The sequence below is a fragment of the Amphiura filiformis genome, chromosome 18 (genome assembly GCF_039555335.1).
Source record: "Amphiura filiformis chromosome 18, Afil_fr2py, whole genome shotgun sequence".
NCBI classification, from domain to species: Eukaryota; Metazoa; Echinodermata; class Ophiuroidea; order Amphilepidida; family Amphiuridae; genus Amphiura; species Amphiura filiformis.
Genome location: NC_092645.1, coordinates 19072797 through 19085545, shown reverse-complemented (window position 1 = coordinate 19085545; position 12749 = coordinate 19072797).

Genomic DNA, 12749 nt, shown 5'->3' with positions numbered 1-12749 from the left:
TGGTGTTGACCAAAATTCAAAATAAAGTGGTGCAATACCATGACTGAATGTGATATTTGAGGTATTATTTTATTTGAGTTTGTACTATATAGGCTATAGGGGAAGGGATAATAGAGTAATTCAAAGTGTTCTGATCAGATAGTGTGCGTATCAATTTGTCCACTGTCTAATTGAATGGGATTCATTAGAAACTTTAAGATGCTCACAAAATCACAAAACAAATGATTATGTTAATAAATAATAGCATAATCTAAAACCATTGGGGTTTGACAATGAACTCTACGAACTTACCTTCAAATGAATTTTAATATGGTATAACTGTAATTACTGGTTGAATGAGGTATAGACTATGCCATAGTTGGTTTTTGATAAATAAAAATATGTTATTAATAGGCATGTCCACTAAAAATTGAATTACTTTTAAATTGATTCAGACCTAACTTATTGGCTGGAAATTGATGAAAGAAACATTTTGGCGTTTAAATAATTTTAATCGGACGTTTCATTCCAGAGATATGGCCTTTCGAGTGTCACAGTTTTCTATAGGGCTGCTTTAACATGTTAAAAAGTTTAAGTCCAAAATGGAATACTAACAGAAAGTACAATTTTAAGGTGCTTTTTCTTAATGTATTTATTAACTAGCCTTATCTGGAACATTATATTTTTTATAACCACATGAAATAAGATCATCCTGAAAATTTAAAATATATAAGACATCAAAACCCATGGTTTGTTTGGTGGAATCTCAAGTATGATCATAATGGCTGCCATGGAAAATATCTCCACAGAGGAGCTGAGCAATAAGTGCCTTTTTTCAAATGAATAGCGGCAGTCTTAACCATTGTTCAATCTTTTAAGGTCAGCACATTTTATCTTCAAAAATGATTATATTTCATCATGATATAAGTTTGGTAACATTAACATGATTAATCACTACCAATTTTGAGAAATTTGCTCCAACTCAAAGGTTATCTTTACTACATTGAGCAATATACTGTGTGTGCATGGAAGCCATGATGGGGAGCATATCTAAAATGCACATGGTGGTCAGGAGTTCATAATTTGAGATGGGTTTCGGCAGGCTTAAACATTCTTGAATTTCTTAACATCCGGTACATTTTGTCTTCAAAAATAGTTATATTTTATGAGTATGTAAGTTTGCTTGTCTGAATTAATCCAAATTCAGAGATAATTGCGTTTCAACACCTGATGGACAGAATGGTGTCACTTCAACCTGTTGTAGTTCTCATCTCATTAAATTTTTCTTTAAAAAAAGTTGATCTCTTCATAAAGGAAGGTCCTCTCTATTTACTGACCAATCAGGAAAAAGTTTGGTTAATGTTTTCTGGTGGAATCAGGAATTTCTTGAAACACCCTGATATAGGCCTACAATGGATCACAAAAAGTACTGTACGCCATTTAACAGCCCTGGGATTTCCTTCATCGATCAGTTTCTTCATAGACAATACATGTGTGAGTGCGCGCACAGTGTAAATGGGAAATCGTTCTAGTGGCAACTGTATTGACAGCGGGCATCCCTATTATTAATCATGATGAACGCATTCAGTTTAACTCGAAATTATACCGATATTATAAAAAGTTTATATAATTAGTGACAGTAAAACTCAAGTATACGTAGGCTTACATTATTGAATATAACAAATCTTAATGGCATAATAAGAATGGCTCACTTCAATACTATACAATTCTGATTTTAGCATCTACCAGTTTATTTATCGCGAAAGCCAGAGTAAAAAAGTCGACTATGTATTTTGGATTTTAATAAGGACTTTGTCCCTAACACACACTGTCAATCATACTTGTTTATCAATCCAATTTAACCGACACAGCATGGAAGTACAAGACGCGCTAGAAAGTACGTCATGTACCTAGTGAGAGTTTATCTTTCGCTCCAACACAAAGTGCCACAAATTCCACAGATAGTTGTGTACGATGCAGTTAATAGTAATTGCCCGGAGGATTTAAACCATAACAAGATCTGGGCGACCAATCACAAGCCAGATCCATTTAAAGATGCATTACATCATGGCCAATTTTAGTAGGACAGAAATCCGACAATCTCATCTATAGATCACTTGACATTGGATTGGTCTTTCGATATGCTCGAACGAACCGCTTCACTGTTCAATGGCTTTCTTGTACTAAACGCATCCCAAAAAGAAAGTATCCAGTTTGATTTTGGTCCATAAATTAAAGATGTGGTCTTACATCAAGACCTACCAAAAGTATGGTACAGATGAATTTATTCCGCACAGTTTGATACCTCATGTGTCCAAATCGATGCAGAATTGATGACACAATGACCTTTTAAATGCAATCGCCTCAATTTTAAAAGTTGCAGTAAATTTGATTTGGTCCAGCTACTCAGCATGCTCAATATGGGCAGCGATAGATCAAGGTCAGGGCGCATCAGAGGTCTCGCCGAGAGCATGCGCCGCAGATGTCTGGCAGTCATTGATGCAGCAGGAGGACATACCAGATATTGACTGTGTATGTGAAGAGTGAATGGTAAAACATCGAGGAAGGAGTAAAAGAGCATCTGTATTGAATAAAACACATGAAGTGAAGTCAAACAGTCTTATACCGTCTCTGTTATTGTGTACCTTTATGAAGAATCTTGAGAAGCAGGAAAACCACATCAATAGTGATTACTGCAACTTTTAAAATTGAGGTGATTGCATTTAAAAGGTCATTGTGTCATCAATTCTGCATCGATTTGGACACATGAGGTATCAAACTGTGCGGAATAAATTCATCTGTACCATACTTTTGGTAGGTCTTGATGTAAGACCACATCTTTAATTTATGGACCAAAATCAAACTGGATACTTTCTTTTTGGGATGCGTTTATATGAAATGTGGAGGGAGATTTAAAATACACATGCCCTGAGCAAACTACGATGCGCACGCACACTGCAGGGCAAAGGACAATGGAAAGTGCCATAATGCGTACGCATACTGCCGGGCAATGACGTCACATGTCAAGTGGTCTATAGACAACTGCATACCTGCCAACATTGAAAACCTAGAAAACAGAGTACATGGCGAACGTAGGGCGCGAAGCGCCTGTAGTATCGCCTCTCGGCGGGGGGTGGGGGTGGGAGGGGGCGAAGCCCCCCAAAGCTAGAGGGTTTCTACACTGTAAAAACCCTTATAAGCCCCTTCACATTAGACACATTTTATAGAAAAACAACAAGGTGAAAATGAAGCCCTAGGCTTTTATACACTTTGAGGAGGGATTTATACTCCATATCTAGCAACAATTTCAACACATATTTGATGACTACAACCTTTGAAAAAAATGTAAAAAAACATTCTGGGACCTGTTTTATAAGTTTGAAAAATATGCTTCCTTCACACAGAAAATGTGCTTTTAAAAATGCAGTTTCCTATACTTTTGTACATAACGATCATTCGTTGAAGCGATTTTTTGGCTTGATAACAAGGCCTACGTGACTGACAGGACATTGATATGATGCAGAATACAAAGGTGAAAATTTTTTAAAAAAAATCAATTTTTTCTTAATTTTTTTTTTGGCAACTTGAGAACCTCTAGACCTATTCTGAAGGTTGCATTTGAGGAGGATTTATACTCCATATCTGGCAACAATTTCAACACATATTTGATGACTGCAACCTTTGACAAAATGTGAAAAAACATTCTGGGACTTGTTTTTACAAGTTTGAAAAATATGCTTCCTTCACATAGAAAATGTGCTTTTAAAATGCAGTTTCCTATACTTTTGTACATAACGATCATTCGTTGAAGCGATGTTTTGGCTTTATAACAGGGCCTACGTGACTGATAGGACACTGATATGATGCACAATACAAAGTTAAAAATTCAGAAAAAAAAACATTTAACACAAAAACATGTCAAAGTTTTTGTTGACTTTGGAGAAACACTAGACGTATTCTGAAGTGCTAGGATCTTTCACAGATGACTTGAAAAAAAAAAAATTGGAAAACATTACAAAAACATTACAGTTTGTTATCTTTAATATGGAAACCACTAACTAATGTTTACCTCTTCATCTATCACAATATTATACATGCATTGGTTTTCCATGCATTTTATAATATGTGCTAGATGAAGAGGTAAACATTAGTTAGTGGTTTGCATATTAAGGATAACAAACTGTAATTTTTGTAATTTTTCCAATTGTTTTCAAATTAACTGTGAATGATCCTAGCCCTTCAGAATAGGTCCAGTGGTTCCAAAGTCGCCGAAAACTTTGGAAAAGAAATTTAAAAAAAATTATTCCAGAAAATCTGAGTACGGTACTCTGATTTTCGGAGGTTTAAAACTCGGGAAATCGGAGTAACTCCGCGAAAATCGGAGTAGTTGGCAGGTATGCAACTGTGTTAAGCATGTTAACCGCAATCCAAAGTCAGTAGTCCACTTGGGAAGCTAACAAACAGAGGGAGTACAGTGACTGAAAAGATCAAGATGTGAAAATCTATCAATTGTGCACAAATTAATACAAACAAGTAGACCGCCTAACGTATCGTACGCTATTTTGTGCGGTTTGTATTGCAAGGAGATCACTGGCTTGTGCAACGTTATTTTGTGTGGTTTGCATAAGTCATTGACCCACAATTTACTCATAGACAAATTTGCAGTCGTTTATATTTTCTCCAGCCAGGGTCAACAGGAATTTTACTGTTTTTTGTTGTTTTTTAAAGGAATTTTTATTCTATAATGATAACGACACAATTCCATAATATAAAGGATACTAAATTGATTAAAAAATGATCCCCCCTTGCCCCCCCCCCCCCTCCCCCATTTAACATTGCATGTAGGGCCTATAACGTTGTGTGAGAGCATGGTTTTTGGCATTCAGGGAGACCAAAATGTACAGAATATGGGGTCATTGGTTGAGAGAGTAGATCCGTTTGGATCTAAATTATGGGGGGGGGGGGGGCATTGGGTGAGAATGACTTTTTAATGGGGTCTTTGTGTGAGAGCCTAAAGAAGCCTCGAAAATTGAATTTCTAGTTCTAAATGACTTCAAATGGCTTTGTTATTTCAAAGTCTTTAGGTGATAGATCTAAAAGAAAAATATGGGGTCTTTGGTTTACACAGCATGTACTGTTACTGGTCTGGTTAACTGGGGTCTTTTGGTGACAGCGATGGTGAAAAGGGTGGTCTTAACAGCCCTACACATATGCGTCACCTCCACAGTAGGAGTGCTCTCCCCAACCTCTCGGATTTCAGCATCAAAGCTCCCATTGGGGACCCCATTTCTTATAATGATAACGACACAAAGGATACTAAATTGATTGGAAAAATGATACCCCAATTTGATATTCATCAACTGTGACCATTTCAATTGAAGGCAACCCAAATATCTAGATTTTTATCAATTTTAATGGCCATTTAATCTAATGATATTAGTTTTATGAGTGTAGATTAGTGGCTAGACATGGGATTGATGGTATCATATCCCACAATGCAAATTGATTAAAGTGACTTTCTGATGCAGGGGGTGATTACATTTGGCAAAATATCATTAAACCTCCTACTGCACGATGGGTAGGTGTATTATATATTACAATTTCCCCAACAAATTTGCCTGGCCTAATTGAGTGTATTTAGCCACATATATTGATTTAGCTCTCATTTTATTTACTCGGAGTATATTAGTCAAAGACATAACACTAGGTGCTAATAACCTGTACACACAGAGTGTGTACTCAATTGAAAAATCAGGAACAATTATATACAGTGTTTCTAAATCAATGGTATAGTTTTACAGTTTCTCTCTACTAAAAGAAACTTTAACCATTAAAACCAATTAACAAACATAACATCTAAAGTAAAACATAATCCGATATAATTTTTAACTACCTTGTATCAGCAGTAGATATAGGGCATTGATGAACTACCTGGTATCAGCAGTAGATATAGGGCATTGATGAACTACCTGGTATCAGCAGTAGATATAGGGCATTGATGAACTACCTGGTATCAGCAGTAGATATGGGGCATTGATGAACTACCTGGTATCAGCAGTAGATATAGGGCATTGATGAACTACCTGGTATCAGCAGTAGATATTGGGCATTGATGAACTTCCTGGTATCAGCAGTAGATATAGGGCATTGATGAACTACCTGATACCAGGAGGAAAATTTAGGGCACTGATGTCGACAACTACCTGATATCGGCAGTAGATATAGGACATTGATGAACTACCTGGTATCAGCAGTAGATATACGGCATTGGTAAATTACCTGACATCAGGAGGAGATATAGCGCATTGATCATTGATGAATTACCTGGTGTCGGCAGTAGATATATATGGCATTGATCAACTACATTATATCAGGAAGATGTATGAATTACCTGACATCAGGAGGAGATATAGGACATTGATGAATTACGTGATATTGGCAGTTGATATAGGATATTGATGCATTACCTGATATTGGCAGCAGATATAAGGCATTGATAAACCACATGATATCAGGAGAGGATATAGGGCATTGATGAATTATCTGGTATCAGCAGTAGATATAGGACATTGATGAACCGCATGATATCAGGAGCTACAAAGCATTGATAGCTATTGATAAACTACCTCGTGTTGGCAGTAGATATGGTACTGATCAACTGCATGAGATCGCTTCCTGACATTCACAGTAGATAAAGGGCATTGATGAACTACATGATATATGCAACAGATATAGGACATTGGTTAACTGCCTGGTATCAGCAGTAGATATATGGCATTGATGAACTACATGATTTCTGGAGATGATATAGGGTACTGAGGAACTACCTCGTATCAGCAGTAGATATAGGGCACTGATGAACTATCTGGTATTGTTACGAGTCGTACTTGACTCAAGGCCAAAATCACCTTTTACCCGAACTCACACGAATGCACAACACAAATACACTGTTTGATTAAGCTAACAAAATCTAAGTCTTTAATTGAAAACAAAGTATGATTGGTACATATAACAACAATTGCATATAATAAAATCACACACTCACAGTTTTATTCTATCAGTACTTAACCAGCGGTCTTCTTGTAGGTGATCATAGAGTTCTTGCAATGTTCTGTACGGCTGATGTAGATCACTTGTCCTGCGAAAAATCAGCAAAGTCCTTTGTACACTTGCATATCCTTGCGTATAAAATCCTCACACAAAAATGGTGCTGTTTTCTCCAAACATTTATCTCCTTGCACTGTTTTCTCCAAACTTAACTCCTTGCGCTGCTTTCTCCAAAAATGGTGCTATTTCCACCTTTCACACAATATCTTCAGGAAGCAGGACTGCGATGCAGTTGTCCCCACTTATATTGACAGATGTGTTGAATCAAAAATATGAACCAGACTTCAGCAATTCGACAGAAGAATATATATTCCTTTCTTGGAAGAAGTACGTTCTTTGACGTATTCTAGATCTTCTCCGACAACACTGGCAAGCAGTAGTACCTTGACTACATAAAATATTTCTGGTTCGCAATTTCCTTTCTTTGAAGGAAATGGACTGTAAGCATATTAGCTAGCTAGCCCAGATCAACACTATAAACTGTCGTCTCAATGATAAAGGCTATTGCAGCCTGTCAGATTTGTATCCAGATGATAATAATTGTAACCTTTTCCATAAAGTTCGACACAATCTGCAGTAGATCCTATACTTTGGTCCATTTTCGTAGCTCCGAAATAATAGGCCTAACCATAATTTCAGCATGTCGTTGAAAACGAAACAATTGCCCTGTGGGCAAACAACGGTATCCGCACTTGACGAGATCCATCTATATACATATGGTCGAATCCAACGAAAAGTGTACACGGCATGTTCAGGGCCATAACTTCAAAGTATTAATCAATTGGCATTCGTTTTTTGTATTGTGTTTATTTGCCTTGATCATACGCTTCGCGCCATATATAATAAGACCCCCTTCTGTGAAAAACTTAGACACAGAGACCCCAAAACATGCTATTTTTACCCATTTTTTCAAAATATTTCTTAAAGTATTTTTAAAAACATCTAAATCAGTTATGAAAAGAAGTCATTGGATTGAATCTAAATTGATTTCCTGAAAGGTGTGTATTCAAAGATTGCCTGTTCAATTTTTCACATATTTGTACATAATTATGAATTTTTTGTGATAATATATTGAGTGGTATTTTTTTACATTACCTACGAATACAATTTTTCATAGCACTAGATATATCTTTAAAAAATGGAAATCACTAATAAATGCGCAATTGATACAAGCTTTGATATGTCCAATACTGAAATGCATTGCATTCGGACATCTTTATTATTGTGTTTAGCTGCCAGAAATTCTAAATGGCACAAAGGTAGGTTTGGTAAAAAATATGCATTACCTCCGAATACATGTTAAAAGCTGTGTCATTTCCACAAAGTGAGAGAATAGTAAACAATAGTTAAGCAATAGGTGCAGGGTAATACACTCTTTATTTCTACCAAGTTTCAATAACCTGCGTTTAAATATTTCTGAGATGTCAACAATAAAAGCAAGTATTCGTAGGTAAATTTCGGTAACCGAATGTTACCTACGAATACACTTTGACATCATGACAGTATTGTGAAACACCGCCATTCATGCCAATGCCCACATCTGCACATCACGAAAGCCAACATCCTTGCTATCAAATCATATGTCAATGAACGTTGCGAATTCACATACATGCCAACCATGCAAAACTGAATACGGCTTAATTGGTGAAAAATATGTACTGAAATAGACGACGGTCTGCTCATTTGAAAGAAAAATCTGATTCAAAGAAGATTAGAAGGGATAAATACTTGCATTTGTCAACTGTCATGTGTGCTTCATTTTAAATGTTTACCGACCTTCTGGTTTCTTAGTAATTTGTGTCCAAATTGATTTATTCGAAGGTAACTTCTGACGTTTTCGCTAAGGTTACCTACGAATACCATGGAAAAAACGACTGTTCTCATTGTCTCATGATCTAGACAACACATTGATGGACCCTGGTATAAAGCTAATTGTAGTTGCCCTCAAACGAAAGGCCACAAGACGTAACTGACTCCAAGATGGACTTCACAAGTCTGCAATAACGGTTTTAAGCGATTTGTGTGCAATTAAGCAAATTAAAGTCACTTTAGTGCATTTGTTTCTTACTTCAATCCTCTTTCAACCGTTGTGAACCGACATTATTAATACATGATAGGGTCTAAAGTAGCAAAAACGCACATAAAGAAAATAATACATTGAAAGTGCTTTATAAAATGAAGTTTTGATTGCGATATCCACCAACCAAAGTCTAATTCTTACCTACAAATACTGAAATGTTACTTACGAATACAGCATAATAAATGACATGTGTAATGAAGTGTCCCTACCAATGGAAATTAATTGTCAAAAACTTTAAGCGGTACCCCAGGACACTATTATTACCCATATACGGATTCATTCAACAATTATTTATTATGTAAAATTGCTGATTAACTACTTGTATATCAAAATGAAGTGGTCAAAATCTTGCTAAAAGCATCAAAAATTTTGATCTAAGGTAATAGCATTTATTCATTTGGACGTACCATCTGAAAGGGATCTAAAAACTTCCATTTTATTAATTCATTACCATAATAGCAAAATTTAAACCTATAAACTCAATATAGATATTGTTAAATCGCTCATGTTACCTACGAATACCCGGGTTTCTTCACCTTTTCATTGTATAAAGCGTTAGGTGTATGCGTATAATTCCTAATATTCTTGAAAACACATATCATACTCGTTCTTATACAATGTGTAAATTGATTCATACTCATTTGATAAATAAAATACAGAAACTGACCTAAACTTCATTTTCAAAAATAAACTAGCATAAATTGACTAAGATCATATTGATCGCGTTATAAAAATAAAAACAAATATTTTCTGGTTGAGTTAGCATTTTCCTGACACCCTGTGGTCTACATTACACGAAAAAAGCGTTAATGGGAATATTCAATTTGTTTTAGGTTGATTAGTATTGCGATAGTGAAAGCATCCTAGTGGTATTCGTAGGTAACATTGGGTTTTGATATCACATTTACTATCACACGTCCTGGATTTATTTTTCAAGATTAGTAATGGCACTTTTGGTTCCTATAAGGCCAATATGTCATCAATCAATGGGCAAAAGGAAAAAATTGTGGAGACATTTTTATTTCGGACTTTTATTTTTGGCCCGTGGACACTTTTGGTTGGATTCGACCATATATCTTCTTCGCTCAAAGGCTTGTAGCACTGTAGGAATTCACCATGACAACACTTTGTAATACTCTCTGAGTACCCAGCTCAATTATTATTGCTCTCATTTTTAAGAGATAACTACACCAACCACATATTACAATCACATTGATACAGGTCTGCCTAGAATTATTGCAAACATGATGTTTTGTAGCAAATCTGGGATTTTCCCAATGTTCTAATAATAGACATTAACATTTCACCTTAAATCACTTCCTGTGGGGTTTTCCCGTGATGTCATTCTTAATTTACAGTCTCAGGGATTGGATTTCCCCTTCGACATAAATAGTCTTCACATATGATGCTGTTATTTCCATTATAGGGGATTTCCAGAAAAGTCATAATAATTAATCTATTGCATGATTATAAAGGTAACTTCCCCTATTTCATGAAATACAATTATACAGGGTACATCACAGTATCAACAGTAGATATGGGTCATTGATGAACTACATGATATCAGGAGGCGATATAGGGCATTGGTGAACTACCTGATATCGGGAGTAGATATAGGGCATTGGTGAATTACCTGGTATCGGTAATAGATATAGGACATTGGTGAACTACCTTGTATCAGCAGTAGATATAGGGCATTGGTGAATTACCTGATATCGGAAGTAGATATTGGTTATTGATGAATATTATTACCTGGTATCAGCAGTAGATATAGGGCATTGATGAATTACCTGATATCGGAAGTAGATATTGGTTATTGATGAATATTATTACCTGGTATCAGCAGTAGATATAGGGCATTGATGAAGTACATGATTTCAGGACATTGGATATAGGACATTGGTGAACAACCTGGTATCAGCAGTACAGCCTGTCTCAAAAAAAATTGTGCAAGTGAAAAGCGTCCCCTTTGGCAATTAGAAAATACCGTTGTGACATAATGCTTACATCAACGTCAAGGGCACTGTCTTAGCTCTCAAATACCGTTTGTTCTGTTCAATTTGCTCTTTTTAATCTCGAGATATGTTAAGTTAACAACGAAAGGGTAAAATCACAATTGTGCCACTTTTACTAGGGAATAGGGCTGGTACATGTAAATCAATGATAGCTGATGTTGATGCGTCTAATGCACTCCCCTTCGCATTAGACGCATCAACACCAGCGCGCGTGCATTATTTTGTCTAATTTCATTAATTTGTCTAATTTCATGAACTCGTCAAAGTTCATTAACCTATAAGTGTGCAATATTTGTTTGTCTTTTAACATGTCTTGAATGACAAATGAGAACAGTATACCATGGTAAAATCATTGACATGCAGATGTATTTAATTTTACAGCAGAATGTGAAATATTTATTTATCGTTTAATTTGTCGTAAGTGGAAAAAGAGAACCATTATACCTTTATCATATACACAATATATTGTTGTGTAATTGATGCATTCTTTTGATTTCACGAAGGAGCTCTTGATAAACTTGATGCTATCATTGATTTACATGTACAGCCCTCTTCCCTAGTAAAAGTGGCACAATTGTGATTTTACCCTTTCGTTGTTAAGTAAGCATATCTCAAAATTGAAACAAGCAAATTGAACAGACTAAACGGCATTTGAGAGCTAAGTCTATGCCCATGACGTTGATGTAAGCATTATGTCACAACGGTATTTTCTAATTGTCACAGAGGGCGCTTTTCACTTGCACAATTTTTTTTTAGACAGGCTGTAGATATAGGGCATTGATGAACTACCTGGTATCAACAGTAGATATATATAGGGCATTGATGAACTACATGCCGTCAGGGGATGATATAGGGCACTGATAAATTATCTGGTATTATCAGTAGTAGATATAGGGCATTGATGGGTTACCTGATTTCATGATATAGGATACTGAGGAACCACCTCGTATCAGCAGTAGATATAGGGCATTGATGAACTACCTGATACCAGGAGGGGATTTTAGGCCACTTATGAACTACCTGATATCAGTAGTAGATATAGGACATTGATGAACTACATGATATCAGGGGAAGATATAGGACATTAATGAATTACCTGACATCAGGAGGAGATATAGGGCATTGATGAATTACCTGATACCAGGAGGAGATTTTAGGGCACTGATGAACTACCTAATATCGGTAGTAGATATAGGACATTGATGAACTACCTGGTATCAGAAGTAGATATAGGGCATTGGTGAACTACCTGATATCAGAAGGAGATATAGGGCATTGATGAACTACCTGATATCAGCAGTAGATATAGGGCATTGATAAACAACCTGATATCAGCAGAAGATATAGGGCATTGATGAATTACCTGATATCAGCAGTAGATATTAGGCATTGATAAATTACCTGATATCAAGGAGATATAGGGCACTGGTGAATTACCTGGTATCAGAAGTAAATACCGTATAGGGCATTGATGAACTACCTGATATCAGCAGTAGATATATATAGGATATTGATGAATTACCTGACATCAGGAGGAGATATAGGGCATTGATGAATAACATTATATC